Source organism: Loxodonta africana, chromosome 5 (genome assembly GCF_030014295.1).
Source record: "Loxodonta africana isolate mLoxAfr1 chromosome 5, mLoxAfr1.hap2, whole genome shotgun sequence".
Taxonomy (NCBI): domain Eukaryota; kingdom Metazoa; phylum Chordata; class Mammalia; order Proboscidea; family Elephantidae; genus Loxodonta; species Loxodonta africana.
The window spans coordinates 40,958,756-40,982,897 of NC_087346.1; the positions used below are offsets into that span (position 1 = coordinate 40,958,756).

At 38.4% G+C, this 24,142-nt stretch overlaps 1 protein-coding gene across 8 annotated transcripts in view; it reads right to left on the reverse strand.

The window, feature by feature from the left end:
* The window catches only part of SGMS2 (sphingomyelin synthase 2), a 112,681-nt gene that overhangs the window by 40,963 nt on the left and 47,576 nt on the right, over positions 1–24,142 (reverse strand). The window contains exon 3 of one of the 8 annotated variants that reach the window (XM_064285459.1): positions 14,240–14,411. The exons of the other annotated variants lie outside the window; for them this stretch is intronic. The gene's annotated coding sequence lies outside the window, so the exon portion shown is untranslated. The remainder of the gene's footprint in view (positions 1–14,239; positions 14,412–24,142) is intronic. 8 annotated transcript variants of the gene reach the window in all.

Below are 24,142 nucleotides of genomic sequence, written 5' to 3' on the forward strand. Positions count from 1 at the left end.
AGTTAACAAACCCACTGATCAAGATAAAGAAGAAAAACATAAAGTCTTAGTAAAAACAAAATCTACAAAAACAAAGGAAATGAAACAAAAAAATTCCACAAACAAAAGGAATTCAGCACAGGTGAGTAAAAGAACAAAAAAAAAAAAAACATTTGCACTACAAAATGACAGCATAAACTCACACCTATCAACAATTACGCTGAATGTAAATGACCTAAATGCACCCATAAAGAGACACAAAGTGACAGAATGGATTAAAAAACAGGATCTATCAATATGCTGTCTACAAGAGACACACCTTAGTAACAAAGACGTAAATTTATTAAAAATCACAGGATGGAAAAAAATGTACCTAGCAAACAACTACTAATAAAGAGCAAGAGTGGCAATACTAACCTCAGATAAAAAAGACTTTAAAACAAAATCCACCGTAAAAGACAAAGGGCACTATATAATGATTAAAGAGATGATCCATCATGAAGACATAGCCATAATAAATATCTATGTACCCAATGACAGGGCTCCAAAATACATAAAACAAACTATAACAGTACTGAAAAGTAAAATGGACAGCTCCACAATACAAGTAGGAGACTTCAACACACCACTCTTGGTAAAGGATGCAACATCTAGAAAGAAACTCAACAAAGATACAGAAGAGCTAAAGGGCACAATCAGCCAACTTGACCTCATAGACATATATATAGAAAGCTCTACCCAACAGCTTCAAAGTACATATTCTTTTCCAGTGCAAATGGAACGTTCTCCAGAACAGACCACATTTTAGGCCACAGAGCAACCCTCAACAAAATCCAAAACACTGAGATAATAAAAAATATCTTCTCTGACCACAACACCAGCCAGGTAGAAATTAACAACAGGAAGAGCAAGGAAAAAAAAAAATCAATCACATGGAAACTGGATAACACCCTGCTTAAAAACCACTGGGTAATAGAATAAATCAGGGATGGAATAAAAAAATTCCTATAATCAAACGAGAATGAAAACACATCATATCAAAACCTGTGGGACACAGCAAAGTCAGTCCTCAGAGGTCAATTTATAGCAAAAGATGCACACATCAAAAAAGAAGAAAGGGACAAAATCAAAACATTAGCTATACAACTAGAACACATAGAAAGAGAACAGCAAAAAAAGCCCACAGCCACCACAAGAAAGGAAATAATAAAAGATTAAAGCAAAAATAAATGAAATAGAGACTAGAAAAACAATATAAAGAATCAACAAAACCAGAAGTTGGCTCTTTGAAAGGATCAACAAAATTGACAAACCACTGGCCAACGTGACAGAAGAAAAACAGGAGAGGATGCAAATAACCCAAATCGGAAATGAAATGGGGCACATTACAACAGATCCAACTGGAATAAAAAGGATTATAACAGAGCATTATGAAAAACTATACTCCAACAAATTTGAAAACCTTGAGGAAATGGACAGATTTCTAGAAACACACTACCTGCCCAACTAACACAAAATGATGTTGAAAATTTGAACAGATCCATAACAAGAGAAGAGGTTGAAAAGGTAATTAAAAAAAAAAAAAAAAACTCCCACCAAAAAAAAAAGCCCTGGCCCAGATGGCTTCACTGGAGAATTCTACCAAACATTCAAAGAAGCGCTTACACCAGTACTACTCAAATGATTTCAGAACACAGAAAGGGAAGTGATACTTCTGAATTCATTCTATGAAGCCAGCATAACCCTGATACTGGAGCCTGGCAAAGACACCACAAAAAAAGAAAATTACAGACAAATGTCTCTCAGGAATATAGATGCAAAAGCTCTTAACAAAATTCTAACCAATAGAATTCAGCATCATATCAAAAAATAATACACCATGACCAAATAGGGTTCATACCAGTATGCAAGGATGGTTCAATATTAGAAAATCAATCAATGTAATCACCACATAAATAAAAGGAAAGAAAAGAATCACATAATAATCTCAGTTGGCACAGAAAAGGCATTTGACAAAGTCCAACACCCATTCCTGATAAAAAAAACTCTCAATAAAATAGGTAAAAGGGAAATTTCTCAACATAATAAAGGACATCTATGCAAAACCAATGGCCAACATCTTTGTTACTGGAGATAGGCTGAACACATTCCCCTTGAGAACAGGAACAAGATAAGGATGCCCTTTATCACCACTCCTATTTAACATTGTGCTGTTAAGTCCTAGCTAGAGCAATAAGGCAAGAAAAAGAAATAAAGGGCATTCAAATTGGTAATGAAGAAGTTAACCTGTGGATGATACGATATTATACATAGAAAACCCAAAAGGCTCCATGAGAAAACTACTGGAACTAACAGAAAGATTCAGCAGATTAGCAAAATACAAGATAAACATACAAAAATCAGTTGGATTCCTATACACCAATAAAGAGAACAATGAAAAGGAAATCAGGAAAACAATAACATTTATAATAGCCACTAAAAAAATAAAATGCTTAGGGGTAAATCTAACCAGGGATATAAAAGACCTACACAAGGAAAACTATAAAACATTACTGCAACAAAAAGAGATCTACATAAATGGGAAAACATACCATGCTCATGGATAGGTAGACTCAACATTGTGAAAATGACAATTCTACCCAAAGCGATTAACAAATACAATGCAATCCTGATCCAAATACCAACAACATTCTTTAAAGAGATGGAAAAACTAATCATTAACTTTATATGGAAAAGGAAGAAGCCCAAAATAAGTAAAGCACTACAGAACAAGAAGAATAAAGTAGGAAGACTTGCACTACCTAACCTTAGAACATAGTAAACTGCTACAGTGGTCAAAACAGCCTAGTAGTGGTACAAAGACTGGTACATTGACCAATGGAACAAAATTGAGAACCCTGATGTATATTCACCCACCTACAGTTACCTGATCTTCGACGAGTGTCCAAAGTCTATCAAATGGGGGAAAGACAGTCTTTGTAACAAATGGAGCTTGCAAAACTGGATGTCTGTGTACAAAAAAATGAAACAGTACCCATACCTCACACCATATACAAAAACTAGCTCAAAATGGATCAAAGACCTAAATATAAAGCCAAAAAGTATAAAGTTCATAGAAAAAAAATTGGATCTATGCCAGAGGCCCTAACAGGATACAAACTATAACCAACAACACACAAACTCCAGAAGATAAGGTAGGTAACTGGGATCTTCTAAAAACTAAACACCTATGCTCATCGAAAGACATCACCAAAAGAGTAAAAAGAGAACCTACAGACTGGGAAGAAATTTTTGGCTATTATAGATCAAACAAAGGTCTGATCTCTAAAATTTACAAGAAAATCCAACAGCTCGAAACAAAAAGACAAACAGTCCAATTAAAAAATGGGCACAGGAAATGAACAGACACTTCACCAAAGAAGACATTCAAGTGGCTAACAGATACATGAGGAAATAAATACTTGCGATCACTAGCCATTAGAGAAATGCAAATTAAAACCACAATGAGATATCATCTCACCCCAGCATTACTGGTATGAATAAAAAAAAACAGGAAATAACAAATGTTGGAAAGGCTGCAGGAAGATTGGAACTCTTATGCACTGCTGATGGGAATGCAAAATGATACAATCATTTTGGAAAACTATATGGTGCTTCTTTAGAAAGCTAGAAATAGAAACACCCTATAATCCAGCAATCCCACTCCTAAGGATATATCCTAAAGAAATAAGAGCCATCATATGAATAGACATATGAACACCCATGTTCACTGCAGTGTTGTTCACAATAGCAAAAAGATAGAAACAACCTAGATGCCCATCAACAGATGAACGGATAAGCAAACTATGATACATACACACAATGGAGTATTATGCAATGATAAAGAACAACGATGAATCTGTAAAGCATCTCATAACATGGATGAATCTGGAGGGCATTATGCTGAGTGAAGTAAATCAATCACAAAATGGAAATATTGTATGAGACCACTACTGTAAAAACTCATGAGAAGTTTACACACAAAAAGAAACAATCTTTGACGGTTATGAAGGAAGGGAAGGGTGGGAACAGAAAAACACTAAACAAACAAACGATAGGTGGGAACTCTGGTGAAGGGTAAGACAGTACACAATACTGGGCAAGCCAGCACAACTTCTACAAGGCAAGGTCATGGAAGCTCCATAGACACATCCAAACCCCCTGAGGGACAGAATTGCTGGGCTGAGGGCTGTGGGGTCCATGGTCTTGGGGAACATCTAGCTCAACTGGCATAACATAGTTTATACAGAAAATGTTCTACATTCTATTTTGGTGAGTAGCATCTGGGGTCTTAAAAGCCTGTGAGTGGCCATCTAAGATACAACACTAGTCTCACCCCTTCAGGAGCAAGGGAGAATGAAGAAAAACTAAAGATACAAGGGAAAGATTAGTCCAGAGGACTAATAGACCACATCTAGCACAGCCTCCACCAGACTGAGTTCAGTACAACTAGGTGGTGCCTGACTACCACGACTGACTGCTCTGACAGGGATCACAATAGAGGGTTCCAGACAGACCTGGGGGAAAATGTAGAACAAAATTCTAACCCACAAAAAAAGACCAGACTTATTGGTCTGACAGAGACTGGAGAAACCCCAAGTGTGTGGCCCCCAGACACCCTTTTAGCTCAGTAATGAAGTCACTCCCGATGTTTTCCCTTCAGCCAAAGATTAGACAGGCTCATAAAACAAGGCTGAAGGGGCACACCTGCCCAGGGGCAAAGGACTAGAAAGCAGAAGGGAACAGGAAAGCTGGTAAAAGGGACCCAAGTTCGAGAAGGCAGAGTATTGACATGTTGTACGGTTGTTAACCAAAGTCATAAAACAATATATATACTGTTTAATGAGAAACTAGTTTGTTCTGTAAACCTTCATCTAAGTACAAAAAAAAAATGTTAAAAAAAGATTAACCCAAAGCCAAAAAAATAATTTCATAATTATCTACTTTAATAAAGGTCCCTAAGATCCAATGCCATTCAGATTATTTTAGAAATCCACCTATTAGTTTCTTCCTCTACCACAGGATGACCAACCAAAAAAAACCAAACCCATTGCCATCGAGTTGATTCCGACTCATAGCGACCCTACAGGACAGAGTAGAACTGCCCCATATGGTTTCCAAGGAGCGCCTGGTGGATTCGAACTGCCGACCTTTTTGGTTAGCAGCCATAGCTCTTAAGCGCTATGCTGCCAGGGTTTCCATGGTCACCAAAGGGTATGTATATTTCATACTATTTCAAAAACCTCTGCAAACGACTTCTTGAAACCTCACTTTCTCTTTACTAGAGCATTGGAAGAGAATGTTTTGAGATTTAAATAAAATTACCTTTAAACAAGAATCTATAGAAATGAGTTATATAATCCTTGAATATATAGAAATGATTTGCATAGTTTTTTTACTCTAGTGTGGAGGCAAAGCAGGAGAAAAACAACATATAACCAGGCGTTTGCGATTAGTACATTTCATGGCTGTAACAGTGGGTACATGCCTAAGAACAGGAAGTTCACTCAATCCCCAGTGCTTCTGTAGAAATGACGCCTATGTACACTTTTAATACAATTTCCTTGCAGTGGTCTAAGATCCAGAATTAGAAATTTTGATATTTAGTTAAAATAAAAAAGGTTACTGGTTATCACATTTGGGCTTAGTTCTCCATGCCAATAAAACAAACACAAGAGATAGTTTCATATGGCCTGAGAGTTTAGGGGAGTACTTCCTAGCAGCAAAACTTTAACACTGAAAAATTAAGAAGGAACGAAGATTCTAGAACCTGTTCCTTAAGTCTCATCTGCTGTTGTGATTTAGGTGTGGTCTTGTGCAGACCTTGGCTAAGGGCAAAGGTGAGTGAGGCGCATGAAGGCTAGACAACTCATGTCTGAAATTCCTGGGTTCCTCAAGGTAGAGGACAGTTTTCACTATAAGGAAAGGAAAAGATAGGAAAGGGAAGAGACCGTGGAAGGAGTAGAAAAGTCAGTAAATTCTACTTTTCTCATTCTCTTATGCCAACCACAAAAATGCTCCACAAATGAAGTAATAAAGAATGTTGTTGTTATTAGTTGCTGTCCAGTAAATTCTGACTCATGGCGACCCCATATGTTACAGAGTAGAACTGCTCCATAGGGTTTTCTTCGTTGTAATCTTTACAGATTTTGAAGCCTTTGAATGATGGTATTGGTGAAGAATACTGACTATGCCATGGACTGTCAGAAAAATGAAGCAACCTGTCTTGGAAGAAGTATAGCCAGAATGCTCCTTAGAAGCAAGGATGGCAAGACTTCATCTCAACTACTTTGGACAGGTTATCAGGAGGGACCAGTCCTTGGAGAAGGACATCATGCTTGGTAAGGCAGAGTCAACGAAAAGGAGGGAGACCCTCAACGAGATGGATTGACACAATGGCAACAATGGGCTCAAGCATAAAAACAACTGTGAAGATAGCGCAGGACCAGGCAGTGTTTTGCTCTGTTGTATATAAGGTCACAATGATTTGGAATTGACTCAACGGCACCTAAAAACAAACAACAATCTTTACGGAAGCAAACCTTTTCAGACCTATTCTGCGATACTGCTGGGTGAGTTCAAACCCCCAACCTTTAGGCTAGTAGTCAAGTGCAAACTGTTTGCACCACCTAGGGACCAGAGGAAGAATGTAGACAACTCATATTTGGTACATGCTATTTTCAGCTTCTATTAAAAAATGTAGGGCAGTATATTTTTCAGAGCTGCTTTTGCATGACTGGGAGAAGAAACCATTGCTTTCAAATGGTATGAGACTATATAAAGCAACAACTTCTCAAAAGCAGTTAAGGTCATTGTATTTGGCTCCAGTTACTCCCCGAATTTAAACTGCAGGTTGTAATTTAAATAAACCATTTGTCTCTTAAGAGCACTTATTCAACTAATGCTTCCAATCTAGGTTTCATAGATTGTTTTCTGCAAATAACCTAATAATGATGATTTATGTTCTCCAAATTTGGGTCTATGAAGAGCAACCCAGCTTCCCCAATTCAAATCCAACAGTTTATTGAAAGAATGGCAGATATAGCTAGGGAAGAGAAAGCAAGAGAATATGCTATCAATTAAAAAGAATTAAGAAGTTATAATATAATAACATTAAGAATAAGAATTGAGATTAAAATCCTGAATTTAACGGAATGCCATTTTTATCAACATTGATAATCTTAAAGAATACAATTATTATATTGGTATCTGAAATAGACCTAAAAAACATTTCTTAAATATTTTGTAAAATTTTTTCATTTATCCTAATCAATTAAGAAAAAGCAGGAAAAAAAATCACAAAGTGTCCCTTTCCATAATTTTCATCAGAAAGTCTGTATATTAAAAAAAAATTTTTTTTTTCATTTGAAGGAAATACAGAAATCTGGTTTTTACGCCATAGTACTTAAATATAAGCAACTAAGTGTAAGGATGAGGGCAGCGTTGGAAATCTTCCCTACTATGTGGGAGACCACAGTTCAATTCCTAGCCAATGCACCTGAAGTATAGCCACATCCATCTGTCATCGGAGGCTTGTGTGTTGCTGTGATGTTAAGCAAGTTTCAGGAGAACGTTCAGACTAAGATGGACTAGGAGGGAAGGCCTGATCATCTATTTCTGAAAATCAGGCACTGAAAATCCTAGGGATCAAAACAGTCCAATTCCATTGAATGTGGGGTCACCATGAGTTGGGGGCCAACTCAATGGCAGCCGACAACATCAACAAAGTGTAAGGATATTGAGAATGATTGCCAATTCACATACGGTCCACCTGAGGGAAAATGAGGTTCTACAGAGCTAAATCCCTGTTCTTTGCTCCAGAGCAACTGGTCGAGGCACCTTCAGAGAAGGAAGCATCTCCCTCGCAAAAAAAAGGACAGCTCACTCAAGTTCTTTGTTTCCCATTTGTGACTAGTGCACTGCTTCACAAGGAGCCCTGGTGGCACAGTGGTTAAGTGCTCGGCTACTAACCAGCTGCTGTGTGGGAAAAAGATGTGACAGTCTGCTTCTGTAAAGATTACAGCCATGGAAACCCAATGGGGCAGCTCTACTTTGTCTTATAGGGTCACTACGAGCCGGAATTGACTCCATAGCAACGGGTCTGGTTTTTTGCTTTTTCTTTGCACTGGTTCACAAAGTTGCAAAGTTTCTAATAAACAAATATATCTTCTACTAAATGTCTCCTGGCTAGCACTGTACTGAGCTTTACCACTCCACCACAAAACATAGATGGCTGTTGGGATAATAAAGATCACAGAGTATATACTAGCGCATCATCTGTTATGTAGCAATCCCTAGCCAGATGCCCGTTTCCCTTCGGCAAAATTCTAGAACAGGATACGCAGCTCTTATTTTTCTTTTAGGAATGCCATGAGAAATTTAATTTCAATTTACCCAAGCCGTCACTCTTGCAGATAGTACAGAAAACAAGGAAATAAGTTTGGAAAAAGGGGAAAGCAGAGCAACAGTAAGAGTTTTTGCAATGAAGCCTTAAATGACAAAGAAAACAGGAAAAGTAAAGATAGACATCAGAGATGTGCTTAAATGGTTCTTAGGAGGTCAAAGAAAGAAGTGTGGCTTACCGCTTGAGGCGTGCAGGGAGGCACTGGGGTGAGCATCCACCCTGCTATCAAAAGCAGGACAGCCCTGAATATCTGGATGGAAAACTAGACTGCAGTAGAGATTGACAGTGGGTACAGGACACAGCAAGGTAATATTGACAGTCTGGAGACAAGCTACACTGAAACATTTCTACTGAAGCAAGAGCAAACACAACGACCAATTAAAATTAATTCAGCCCCTGGGAAAAAAGTCAGATATTCTGTTTAGCATGAATTGTTAGTTATTATATGTAAGTAAACAAATGGACTGCCAGAAGAACAAATCAGTCTTGGAAGAAGTACAGCCAGAATATTCCTTAGAAGTGCAGATGGCAAGACTTGATTTCGCTTACTTTGAACACGTCATCAGGAAAGATCACGCGCTAGAAAAGAACATCATGCTCAGTAAAGTAGAGGATCAGCGAAAATGAGGGAAACCCTCAAGGAGATGGACTGAAACAATAGTTGCAACAATGGGCTCACACATACCAACAATTGTGAGGATGGCACAGGACCAGTCAATGTTTTGTTCTGTTAGACATAAGGTCGCCATGAGTCTGAGCCAACTCCATGGCAAGGACAACAACAAAACAAATAGAAAGAGAGAGAGACAGAGAGCGCGTGGGTGAACTATAACAAATATATAAACAAATTTTATATAAATAACATACAAAATACATTATGATTATTTAATCAGGGTTTTCACTTGGCTCTCATCCTTCTTTGGTCCTTAAGTCAGCTTTTCCATCTCATATTCTTTGCAGGAAGGGAGGGTGGCTTCAGGAAATTAACTCTTGAATTCTACCCTCAAACGTCAATGGGAAAACATGGGGAGAGACAAGAAGTACAGAGAATAATTTCTGCTGTGATTAGGGGAGAACATTCAGGAAAGGAAACAGAAATAGAAGATCACATTGCCATGGATTGGTCTCATCGCCAGAAGGCATTTCCTTGTTTTCTATTTGGAGCTGATTTCTCCTAGAATATACACCTCCTCTGACAAACCTAGTAACTGACAACAAGAACCTCCTAAAGAATGTCTCACTGGCAAATTAACACACAAGCTTCTGGCCTATTGTAATTCATGGCTAAGAACATTGGAAAGTTACCTTGAAACAAAGCCCTTCAAACTGCAATTTAAGCTGTAATCGAAATAGGAACATAAAAAATGCAATGAATTGCTGGTAGGATCATAAATTGGTACAGTTCTTTTGAAAATCTCTCTCTCTCTTTTTAAATATAAGATGAGCTTTAAAAATGCTTGTAACTCTTGGCATAGTAACTCCACCTCTTTGAATTTATTTTGGGACTAGTCTTAAAGGACAGAAAAAAACATCCAAAAACAAGAGTCCTAAGAGTGAGACAGCAAAACAACCTAAATTATCTACAGTAAGAGACTATAGTATCCATGAAATAGATTAAACTTATGGTTTAAAAAACAAAATCATATTTCTATTTTCATAAAAAAGGAAATGTACACATTAAAAAAAAGAAAAAGACCAAGGTAATAAACACACCAAAAGAATATCAGAGGTTCATGCTTGTGGTGGGATCTACCAAGAAATTGCAAATTGATTTCAACACTGTAAAAATATTACATATCCCTAGAAAAAAGTCTGGCAGGAAATATACCAAAGATTAACACTCCATGAAAAATTTATGGGTGATTTTTATTCTTTCTTTAGTTTGCATTACATTTTCTAATTTTCTACAGTAATCATTCTTATAGTTAAAATCAATCTGTCTTAACTACAAAAGCTTTGACAGAGCTAACAGGGAAAATGTGCTTCCATTTTTAAAAAGGTGTTGTGTTTTTGTACAAGTTCAGGTATACAAAAATGCATGTAGAGAAAAGTCACAAGTTTCACTAAAATATTAAAAACAGCCCTAGTGCTAGAGTATGAGATTTTTTTCCTTCCTACATTTCTATATAGTTCACATTTAAAAATTTTTCACTATAAATGTGTTACACTTACAGTTAAAATTAAAAGCATTAGAAACTCATGTCTACGTGTCAAACGGTGGCTCGAGAAGACAAAGTATTATGATGACACATGCAAAAAGCTGGAGATAGAAAACCAAGAGGAAAAACACACTTGGAATTTCTCAAGCTGAAAGAACTGAAGAAAAAAAAAATTCAAGCCTTGAGATGCAATACTGAAGGGTTCTATACTGAAGGATTCTACAGGGAAAATATTAAACAACACAGGAAGCATCAAAAGAAGATGGAAAGAATATACAGAGTCACCACACCGAAAAGAATTGGTCGAAAGGTCAACCATTTCAGGAAGTAACGTATGATCAGGAACCTATGGTACTGAAGGAGGGAGTCCAAGCTGTGCTGAAGGCACTGGTGAAAAACAAGGCTCCAGGAATTGACGGAATACCAATTGAGATGTTTCAAGAAATGAATGCAGCACTGGAAGTGTTCCCTTGTCTGTGCCAAGAAATTTGGAAGACAGCTAACTGGCCAATAGACTGGAAGAGATCCATATTTATGCCTATTCCCAAGAAAGGTGATCAAAGTGAATATGGAAATTATTGAACAATATCATTAATATCACATACAAGCAAAATTTTGCTGAAGATCATTCAAAAGTGGCTGCAGCAGTATATTGACAGCAAACTGCCAGAAATTCAAGCTGATTTAGAAGAGGATGTAGAACCAAGGATATCATTGCTGATGTCAGATGGATCTTGGCTGAAAGCAGGGAATATCAGGATATTTACCTGTGTTTTATTGACTACGCTAAGGCATTCAATTGTGTGGATCATAACAAATTATGGATAACATTGCAGAGAATGGGAATTCCAGAACACTTAATTGTGCTCATGAGGAATCTGTACATGGATCAACAGGCAGTCATTCGAACAGGTCACGGAGATACTGCGTAGTTCAAAGTCTGGAAAGGTGTGCGTCAGTGTTGCATCCTTTCACCATACCTATTCAATCTGTATGCTGAGCAAATAATCCAAGAAGCTGGACTATATGGAGAGGAATGGGGCATCAGGATTGGAGGAAGGCTCATCAACAACCTGCGTTATGCAGATGACACAACCTTGCTTGATGAAATTGAAGAGGACTTGAAGCACTTACTGATGAAGATCAAAGACCAAAGCCTTCAGTATAGAGTACACCTCAACATAAAACAAAAATTCTCACAACCGGACCAATAAGCAACATCATGATAAACAGAGAAAAGATTGAGGTTGTCAAGGATTTCATTTTTCTCGGATCCACAATCAATACCCATGTAAGCAGCAGTGGAGAAATCAAAAGACACATTGAATTGGGCAAATTGGCTGCGAAAGACCTCTTTTAAATTGAAAAGCATGTCACCTTGAGGACTAAGGTGTGCCTGACCCAAGCCATGGTTTTTTCAGTTGCCTCATATGCATGTGAAAGCTGGACAATGAATAAGACCGAAGAAGGATTGATGCCTTTGAATTGTGGTGTTGGCAAAGAATTTTGATTATACCATGGACTGTGAAGAGAACAAACAAATCTGTCTTGGAAGAAGTACAACTGGAATGCTCCTTAGCAGCAAGGATGTTGAGACTACATCTCACGTACTTGGACATGTTATCAGGAGGGATCAGTCCCTGGAGAAGAATATCATGCTTGGTAAAGCAGACAGTCAGCGAAAAAGAGGAAGACCCTCAACAAAATGGATTGACACAGAGGCTGCAATAATGGGCTCAAGCATAGCAACAATTCTGAGGATAGCAAAGGGCTGGGCAGTGTTTTGTTCTGCTGTGCGCAGGGTCACTAAGAGTCAGAACCATCTCAATGGCACCTAATGACAACAACAGGTGTCTCTAAACCATCAGCATAGCCTTTTTGTTGTTGATTTTTTTTTCTTTTTATTGTGATAAAATACGTAACATGAAATTTGCCATTTTAATTATCTTAAGTGTACAATTCAGTGACATTAATTGTGTTCACAATGCTATACAACCACCATCACTATTTCCAGAAGTTTTTCATCACCCCTAATAGAGACTCTGCCCACTAGGCAATAACTCCGTATTAAACCACCCCACCCGCCCACCCATCTCACCTGGTAGCCACTATTCTACTTTCTGTCTCTATGCATTTGTCTATTCTAGATATTTCATTTAAGTAGGATCATATACTACTTGTCCTTTTGTTTCTGGGAGGGGGGAAAGGAAGAGGGGATGAAGGGAGAGAAGAAGAGAGGAAGAAAGGGAGAGAGGGAGGGAGGGAGGGAGGAAGGGCAGACTTTTGTTTTTAGAAGTTTGGATTTTGAAATTGCAAATACATACTTCCGGACTTGCAAGACTGAAAAAAAAAACCAGAACCTCCATGACCATCAAGATGGGACTAGTAACATAAATATGTTTTATGTGTACAGTAAAATGCCATCATATAATGTTAGGTGAAGAAAGCAAGTTACAAAACAGTATGTATAGCATGATTTTTTATTATGGGGGAAAATTATGTATTATGTGTAAATAAGTTACAGGGTTACTGCAAGGTGACATTACATGGAACTTTAGTTTCTACCTTTCTGTATTGAAATAATAAATAAGCATGTTTTGACTTTCCACGTAAAAATACAAAGATAAATTTTCATTCAGCAATTCTTAGTGTTTACTACGTACTAGGCACTGCTCTGGAGATACAAAAAAAAAAAAATCAGTTGCCATTGAGTCGATTTTGACTCATGACAATACTATGCGTGTCAGAATAGAGCTGTGCTCCATGGTTTTCAATGGTTAATTTTTCAGAAGTAGATTGCTAAGCCTTTCTTCTAAGGTGTCTCTAAAAAAAAAAACAAAACAAAACAAATCTATTGCCGTTCAGTCAATTCTGACTCATAGTGACCCTATAGGATAGAGAAGAACTGCCCCATAGGGTTTCCAAGGAGTGCCTGATGGATTCAAACTGCTGACCTTCTGGTTAGCAGCCATAGCACTTAACCACTATGCTACCAGGATTTCCGAAAGAAGAAGGGGAGGAAGGAAGGGCAGACTTGTTTTTAGAAGTTTGGATTTTGAAATTGCAGATACATACTTCTGGGCTTGCAAGGCTGAAAAAAAACAGAACCCCAATGACCATCAAGATGGGACTGTAACATTATAAATATGTTTTATGTGTACAATAAAATGCCATCATATGTTAGGTGAAGAAAGCAAGTCACAAAATGGTGTGTATTAAAAAAAAAAAAAAAATTTTTTTTTTTTTTTTAGCTTCTAAAATATCCCCTGTAGCATAATCTGCAGGAGTCCTGGGTGGTGCAAATGGTTAAGTGCTCGACTACTAGCTGAAAGGTTGTCTGTTCGAACCTACCCAGAGGCACCTTGGAAGACAGGCCTGGCGACGTGCTTCTGAAAAGCCACAGCCTTGAAAACCCTATGGAGCAGTTCTACTCTGCACACATGGAGTCCCCATGAGTTGGAACTGACTTGATGGCAACTAACCACTCAACAGCATCATCTGCAGCAATGAGCATATCAGTAGCTCATTTTCAAAGTTTGTACTGAGCAAGACCAAAAATGACATGATTAATGTGTGTCTGTACTTAAGAACGGACTCCTGGTGGTGCAGTGGTTAAGAGATACGGAAGCTAAACAAAAAGTCAGCAGTTGGAACCCACTAGCCATTCCTCGGAAACTCTGTGGGGCAGCTCTGCTCTGTCCTATACGGTCACTGTGAGTCAGAATTGATTCTACGGCAACAGGATACTTAAGAATGGCAAAACGGATCATGGCTTGATGACGGATGTCTTTATGGGAAAAGACTGAACTCCAGCTGAAGGGCTCATAACCCTGAGAACAAAAAAAGCAAACACTCACAGCTCATGTTCAAAATTGCACTTTTTATTTCCTTCTTCCAGACATACACCTCCCTCCTTTGTTTCAAGTATCAGTAAATTGTACCACCTGGTTACTCAAGGTAATAAAATCTTGGGTGTAACCCTCAGCTTCAAACTCTGTCCCCTGGCCCCCTGACAATTCCCCTAAGTCCTGTCTATTCTATCTACTTATCTTTACCACCTCTATCTAAGTTCAGGCCACTAGCACCTCTAACTTACACAGGGCAAGTGGAAGTCTACACATATCAATAGTCACAAATTGTATGTCTGAACTTACTCCTAATATATACTTTAAACAATTTCACCAACAGCATAATCACGCAAAGCTAACTGGTATTTACCATGGTTACCCCCCTCCCATCGAAGGAGCCCTGGTGGTGTAGTGGTTAAGCACTCAGCTGCTAATCATAAGGTTGGTGGTTCTATTCTACCAGCTGCTCTGCAGCAGAAAGATATGGCAATCTGCTTCCATAAATATTACAGCCTTGGAAACACTATGGGGTAGTTCTACTCTGTCCTATAGGGCTGCTATGAGTCGGAATTGACTCCATGGCAACAGGTCTAGTTTTGGTTTTGGACCCCCCCGTCATCAATCTACAATTGACATAATAGCTACAGTGGGCTAGAACATACCAATGATCATGAGGATGCCCCAGGACTGGGCAATGTTTCTTTCTGTTATACAGGTAGCCCCCAACTTATGATGTATTTGAGTTACGATGAATCACATTTATGACCATCCTTTTTATTTTTTACATCTTATCATTAGTAATTATGTACTATATACAACATTAGGACATAATTTGCTGATGTTATCATTCTCATGCCAACCCCCAAAGACAAATAAAGATTGGATTTATAAAGATACTGATGATAAAAGGCAATAATAACGAAAACTTAAAAAAAAAAAAAAAAGAGGTATTCGACTTACGTCAGAACTGACTTATGATAGAATTGTTTGAACGGAACCCTGTTGTTAAGTCGGGAACTACCTGTACATAACGTCGCCACGAGTTGGAGCGGATTCAATGGCAACTAACAGCAACAATACTATATTCTCCCTGCCAAGAAAATATTTTTAACTAAGAATACTAGATTGGAATGTTTTTAACTGATAAAAATTTTTTGAGCTTGTATTTTATCAATGATTTAAATTTATATTGCTGAGACTTAAGAATAAAGCTATAGCTATCATTTATATAGTACTACTGCTCAAACACTATTCCAAATATTTTATTTATATCATCTTATTTAATTTTCACCTATATTATATATCCTTTATCTATGAGGTAGATATTATTATCCACAACTTAGAGATGAGCACAGAGAGCTTAAGTAAATTGCCCAAGATCCAGAACGTAGTGGAGGAAGCATTTGGTACCTTGATAGTTCTGACTCAGCATTTAAACTTTGGTAGTTCATACCGAAAGGTCATAGCCTTGAAAACCCTATGGAGTGAAGTTCTACTCTGCATGCACAGGGTTGCCATGAGTCAGAATCAGTTCTATAGCAACTAACAACAACAACAGTTCTGGCCTGCTATGCCATTCTGCCTCTCTTTGGAAAAAGCATCTACAAAAAGTATGTACATACAGCTTCACGTTGAATTCTTGCAGCAAAGAAGAGGAAACGGGGTACCACCGCCCTTGCTATGTCAGAAGAACCAAACTTGGAGATCAGTACACCCTCACAGCCAGAGCTCCCTCACTGCTTCCTCTTGATACACAGTAAAAACGTTCCATGGTCAACCTGGGAAGACCTTGATATTTCCTGTATAACTGTGATTCCCAGCTGGGTCAGCTCAACTTTCCCATTTACATTCACTTTGAGATAAAGGAGACGGAACTGCTTGAGAAAGTAGAACTGGACCATGCTTAGTTTGTTGTATGAAGGGCCACATTATTTGTGTTGTGAACTACTTTGGGAAGAAAGAATATCTTACAGAACAGTGTCTTGGGGAGGCCACATCGTCAAATCTCCAATTTGAGAAGCTCTCCTTTACATTTTATATTGGAGAGATTACTCAAAATCTCATCTAAAACCCAGGCTCCATGGCCAAAAAAGTTGAAAACCACTGGTATCATGGCAAGGCCCTGTACTACAAGTCAAGAGGCCAGAAATCTCAGTTTGGCCACAAATAAGCCATCATTAATCTCAAACATAGGAATGATTGTGAGGATGGCATAGGACCAGACAGTGTTTTGTTCTTTTATACATAGGGGTCACTATGAGTTAGAACCAACTCAATGGCAGCTAACCATAACAATTCTGAGTGGGTAATTTAGCTCCTTTAGATTTCAGTTTTCTCATATAGTACAATCCCATTATGTTACAGATTTCTAAGACTTTCTGCCATATTAAAAACAAAACAAAAAAATCTATCATTCCATAAAAAAAGATAAGACATATATTAATGATCTCACCAAAGATGGTTAAAGATGACAAATAAAAATCCCATTCTAACAGAAAGAAAAGAAGTAGAGTAAGGTAATTTACTAATAGAGTGTAGTAACTGTCAGACGCTCTAAGTAAAATCTTTTAATGCTTAAAGCACCACCAGGAGATTGGTCCTATTGTTTGAGAAATCAATATGCCCCAAAGATTTAAAATTTCTCTGTATTTTTATTTAACTTGATGTAAATAATTTAGGGGTAACAGGTCCATAAAGGTTTATAAAGACAATAAACAACAAAATTCATTCAACAGATGTGGTGCCTACAACATGTCTTTCCTAATCTCACAAGCAAACTAAATATAAGTCAAACCAGCATAGTAACATCTTAGGATAATAAGACCCAGGTTCTAAGTATGGCTGTGCCAGTTGATTAGAATTAAAGAAATCTCCTTGGTCCTCAGTTTCTTTTACCCTGCCTCCCTAGCATTCTCAAATAAGGGACTATTTTAAATGATTGGCCTTTGGCATATTGTAGCATTTATTTTATTATACCTCCATTTCTCATGATAATCACATGGCTAGAACAGGCCACATGAGAAGGGAAATAAATTCATAGAAGGATCATCTATTAGGTTCCATTCAACTACTTAGCCACCTGAATGGAGTAGGAAAGAGACTGTTTTGGAGGGCCTGATGTAGAACCCCTTATCCCAACAGTACTGAAACCAATTAAATAAGATCTTAGTGAAGAGTCTTATGACTCCTGACACCAGATTCATTACAGAAGAAATAAGGCATTAAAGTTAGAGAAAAAATTTCATAAGGTTGAAGACTAAAAGTCATCTCCACCAGAACAAGAGATGGTTAGTCAGAAGCAAGGTAAATGATGGAAAGTTACTGGATAAGCTAAGAGGCCAACTCCAAAGAAGACAGAAGAATAAAGAATGTTTTATTATACCAACTGACCATTATAAGGATGCAGATTCAAAATTAGGAAATAATCTAATACCAATTAATATAAAGTTGTTTCAAAAAGGCCTTTTCTGAAACAGTTGAGAAACAAAAATATCCCAAGAAATCTAAATTGCACATTTTAACTTATAGAATTACAGCATTAATATTTAAAGGCAGATAACTTACAGTATCAAACAAGACTAGACCTCTCTAGTAACAGATTAGCAATCCTAGATTTAATCTTTTCTAGGAAGCACACTCTTCCAGGTTTAATCCCAGATGTGACACACACAGCTGAACCAAAGGACTACTAAAAAGTTGCTGATCATGTGTTAGAACATTGGCAATTAAAATAATAGATCCCTACCTCAAATAGGAAACCCTGGTGGCGTAGTGGTTAAGTGCTATGGATGCTAACCAAAGGGTCGGCAGTTCGAATCCGCCAGGCGCTCCTTGGAAACTCAATGGGGCAGTTCTACTCCGTCCTATAGGGTCACTATGAGTCGGAATCGACTCGAGGGCACTGGGTGTCTCAAATATAATTTGGAACACATAAATAAATGAGCCCCATCAAAATTTATTCATTTCAATTATTTGCAACATTATCACTTTTTCTGTTCCTGAAAAAAAATTAGGTTTGTTCAGCAATATTTTGTGAATAATTATCAGTACAATTTTCCATTAAGTAGCATGAAGATTCCTGACAAAAGACTGAGAATCTAAATTCATGTAAACGGTTCTTTGTAAAATGAACTGAGCTTAAAAGTACTTCCCCCCAAATCAACAATATACACTTAAGAGAAAGTTACTCAAGGTGTAACACAGCATATAAAACAGGGAATCTACCTTCAATGCTAAATTCAGTGAAGCACTATGTATTATAGTTTGAAGGAAAGTCAGAGAATTTTACAGTTAGCAGATGGCTTTTTTTTTTCTTACTTCTTATAGGGAGCCAAAAGTTAACCTTAAGTCATTAGGCTGTTATTTTGGTGATAAAGAATTCTTCTGAATTTTTAAATAAAATGATGGTATATACTTATGTTATACCACCGGTCATGGTTTCTAAATAATTTAAAATTAGCTTATTATGACTAGCACTTGAGATAACCCTGAGAAAGCCAATCCCTAGTCCTTTTCTTTCTGTTTACTTCATAGCGTACTCAGCCACTGCTGTTGAGTGGATTCCGGCTCACAATGACCCTACAGGACAGAGTAGAACTGCCCCACAAGGCTTCCAAGGCTGTAAATCTTTATGGAAGCAGACTGCCACATCTTTCTCTCGTGGAGTGGCTGGGAGGTTCAAACCACTGACCTTTGGGTTCGCAGCTGAGCGCTTTAACCACTGTGCCATGAAAACAAAAAAAACCAAACCCAGTGCCATCGAGTCGATTCCGACTCACAGCGACCTACAGGACAGAGTAGAACTGCCCCACCTGTGCCATGAGGACTCCTTTTTATAGCATACCACTTCCTTGGAAAACAACCACTTGTCAGTCTGCTCCAACCCCTCCTCACAAAGAACTAGCTCAGGAAGAAGGAAGGTTTTGATTTCCTTTATTCTCTTTAACCCCAGTGACCCAGGGCCCTCGAATCCTCTCATCTCAACTCTTTTCACAGCAGCCTTTAATCACCACCAAGTATCATCCAGGTACTGCTGTACGCCTAGTCCAATCCTCACTGCCACTCTGCTTTCCCTTCACAAAATAAATGCAAGAGAAGTTCAAACTCTTACAAGATCAAATTGGAATTTAATGGTATGCTCCCATACATTTAGTCAGTCCAGCCCACAGTATTACAGTACGCTGCTTACAAAGGGCTCTCTGCTGTGCTGGGTTAGGAGCTGCTGAAGCGCAGAGTCCAAGACTTATCTGTATCAGTGCCGCTGGCCACTAGCCAAGTGCTCGGCACCCAGGCACTAGAATTGCTCTTGGAGAATGTGTCAGCCACATACTCAAAGATACCAGTGTTATCCTACCTTTCTCCAAAAAACCTCAGGTACCTTTCTTAAAAAAAAAAATTAGTAATGTGTCTACATAATTATGACTTCTGTATGTGCTAAAAAAAAAAAACTCATTTCCATTGAGTAGATTCTGACTCACAGTGACCCATATGTTACAGAGTAGAACTGCTCCGTTGGGTTTTTCTAGCTGTAATCTGTACGGGAGCAGATTGCAGCGCCTTTTTTCCACCCACTTGGTGGGTTCGAACTGCCAACCTTTAGATTAGCAAGTGAGTGTAAACCATTTGTGCCACCCAGGCACCTCTACATGTGTTATATGGCCTAAAAATTTCATGCAATTTATTATAGTTTATTTTGTGTAGGTGCATTTTTTATTATGAGATATATATATAAAAGGGGATATAACATAAAGAATAAAAAATAATAATGCAAAACTTCATATACCTAGCTTCAGAACTACAATATTACAGATTAATTTAGAAGACCCCAAGCTCCCCTCCCTGCCGTTATGCCCTGCCCCCGCATAATTTTGATGTAGTCTGTTTCACACAATTTTCAAAGTATGTCATGTGAAAACCCCTTGAAGAAGTTTCTTAATCGTGTAATCACAATTTCTTAATCAGCAGTCTCTGAAAAATAAAAAAAGGATATATATATATTTAAGTTCTCACTTATCTCTGGTTTTTCTTCATTCACAATTTCTTCCTCCACCTTTTAGGGAGTTGTCTGGGGGTGAAAGGCAAGCTAACACTTTCCAAAACCCAGGCCTGTTAACATGCACAACCATCTTATGGCGTATGCACCATCAGCATCCCAACTTGGGGCATGAGGAAGTGAAACCCGGAAATCCAGCAAGTGGCAGAGGTAGAATTTGAACCCAGCCAGGTTAGCTCTAGAATCCATCCTCGCAGCCACTATGCTGAGACCGTTTACAACTAGGAATGTGCTACTATTTTTTTTTTCCTAAGAGCAATGGAGTTCCTTCTCCTTCTGGGGAGAAATCCACTGTTTCTCCCTCCAGCCTCCCTCCCTACTGTTACCACATAGGCAGCAGTCTGTGTTTGCCCTGTGAGGTGATTTCTTCCAAACATTAACTGGCCGCACCTAACTGGCCTCACCTTCTGACACATAGCCACCAGCTCTAGGTCATCTGATACCCTCAGCGCCTGTGTGAATGCCTATCCTGCTAGCCTCCCCCAATCCCCCCACCCCACCAGTGAGACATTTCCTGGAAATGCTGAGAATGGACATTTCATTGTAGTGAGGTGTTTAGAGTCTCTGAGTCACCCTGTTGCCTAGTAACTTAGGATGAAGGTGACTCAGGCACAGGTACAATGAGACACAGGCAGATATTTACTCAGCAGGGCCTCCTCCCAGCACTAGACTGTTGACTTACTGCTTAACCCTGACACTGTCCCTTCCCACTTCACTGCCAGTAGAGGCTCCTTCAATTATCCTTTTCCAGTCAGGATAATTCAAAAGGTACTATGTTGTGGCCAGAATTCACAGATCCCTAGTAGCTGAAAATAGAGGCTACGTTATTTTCCCTATTGAGTTCTGATGAAAAACTTTAATACGAAGGTAATCATAGGATTCTTAGTTGTAAAAGGGAATTGGAATTACATGTTGTCATGGATGTTGCTTGCCATCCCATATGATTTAGTTCTCTTATGAATTCACAGTTAATATAACATACTACTAAAGCACAATGAGTCACTAATTCTGACTTCACAGGAGAGAATTTTTTCAGGGGACCAGGGGGATGACTCATTGAGTTGGCCGTATTCCAGGCCAGAAACACAGTTACACTTACGTACATATTTTTTTTTTTTAGGTAACAGGAAAGTATGAATGGCCACATCAGTGTAAGTATTTCAGAATTGAAGGGGTTCATCCTAAAATACCACTACAAATATAGGCAGTACAGCTGGCCCAAGATGTTTACTTTGTCACTGTACTAAGCTTTCTCTTCAAATTTAACCTGGCACGTATGTCTAGGTCACTCTAGAAGCCAGAAATCTAGAGTAAGACACCCTGGGCTTGAATTTCCTATAAATTCTCCAACAGCTATTGCTTGTTCCCTAATATTTTACAGCTCCATCATTTATAAGGCATTAAATATTCAAAGGAGGAAAAGTGGTTTAAAAAATCTTAACACACACAAGATCTATTTATTCGCTTTTTTTTTTTTTTGTCTTTCTTTTCAAATATGGAAACCCTGGTGGCGTAGTGGTTAAGTGCTACAGCTGCTAACCAAAGGGTCGGCAGTTCAAATCTACCAGGCGCTCCTTGGAAACTCTATGGGGCAGTTCTACTCTGTCCTATAGGGTTGCTATGAATCGGAATTGACTCGACAGCACTGGGTTTGGTTTTGGTTTTTTTCAAATATACCTGCTATATTGTTGTTGTTAGATGCCGTTGAGTTAGTCCTGACTCATAGTGAGCCTACATAAAACAGAATGAAACACTGCCTGGTCCTGCACCATCCTTACAGTCATTGCTATGTAAGAGCCCACTGTTGCAGCCACTGTGTCGATCCATCTCATTGAGGGTCTTCCTCTTTTTTGCTGAGCCTCTATTTCATCAACCATGATGTCCTTCCCCGTGGACTGGTCTTTCCTGATAACATGCCCAAAGGAGGTGAGATAAAGTTTTGCCATCCTCGTTTCTAAGGAGCATTCTGGCTATACTTTTTCCAAGACAGATATGTTTGTTCTTCAGTCAGTCCATGGTATATTCAATATTCATTGACAGCACCATATTTCAAAGGCATCAATTCTTCTTTGGTCTACCTTCTTCACTGACCAGCTTTCACATGCATATGAGACAACTGAAAATACCATGGCTTGGTTCAGGTGCAGCACCTTAGTCCTCAAAGCAACATAGATACCTGCTACAGGTAAAAAAAAAGTGAGTAAACTTTAAAGGTGTGCCTAAATGTTACCTCTAATGTTAGTGGGAAAGTACTGAATCCTAAATGTATTTAACATTATGGACTGCAATATTTACCCATGCATCTTGATTGCTTGTTTGATCAATTTCAGATGCATTTGTAATTACTGGTAATGGGAATGTGAAAGTTGAAAACAAAGAAGGATCAGTAGTTGGACAATACGGCCTTGGTGAATGAAATGGCACAAGAGATCCCACGATAGAATTTTGCAAGATCAACAACTTACTTGTTGCAAATACTTTTTTTAAACAACATAAATGGTGACTATATATGTGGACCTTGCCGGATGGAATACACAGGAATCATATTGACTACATCTGTGGAAAGAGACAATGGAAAAGCTCAATATTACCAATCAGCACAAGGCCAGGGGCTGATTGTGGAACAGACCATCAATTGCTCATATGCAAGTTCAAGTTGAAACTGAAGAAAACTAAAGTAATTCCAGGCTCCAAGGAAGAAAGCAAGTATTCAGCATAAACCATATTGTTTGCACAACCAGTTCGGGCACGGTGAGCCACTCTTATCAGAGAATGGTGAGAACCCTCCAAAATCCAAGTTCCCAGATGCCAGCCAAGGGCCAGGCTTGCAAGCAGGCCTTTCTGAGGATGGCAGTCCTAGACCTGTTCGTTTAACTTTTTTTTTTTGCACACTGAACTATTTCGATTATCCATAATACAGGATCAAACCACAGAAAAACCTTTTATACTTAATAGTAGGTCACCCAAGTACATCATGTGATTGGGAAGTACTTTTATCCTGTATCTTTCTAGTATTAAAAATGTAGCATTTTAAACAAGGTCAAATTTTGTTTTAAATTACATAATTACATAGAAGATCTTAGATGGTTTTTATTAGTCATTTTTTAAAAATCCCCCCCCCCACAACAAGTACAGTAAAAAGAGCTGAGTTCTAGTCCTAATTTCTTTTCTAAGTTGGTTGTGTCACCCTGATTGTAAACTTTACTGCTCTGAGCTGACTCAGTTTAAAAAAGTAACAAACCAAACCTGTTGCCGTTGAATTGATTCCAACTCACAGTGACCCTAAAGGACAGGGTAGAACTGCCCCACGGAGTTCCCAAAGAGCGGCTGATGGATTTGAAATGCCCACCTTTTGGTTAGCAGCTGTAGCTCTCAATTCGTTTATTCACCTGTAATAATGGGCACAATACCAATCCTAGCTTCCCCACAAGGAAGTTAGTGAGGATCTAGTGAGAGAATTGATATGAAAAGGCTTCAACCTCACATGCCATATTACTCTCTCAATTCTGAAATAAGGCGTGTTATTCTTTTAATTCTGAAAAAAAAAATGCTGCTAAAAATTCTGAATATATGGTATTCCTAAATTAAAGCTACTTTGTGAAACCATTTAAACTACCACACGGGCAAAAATTCAGACCTTGGTAAAAGGTACTCTCACAAG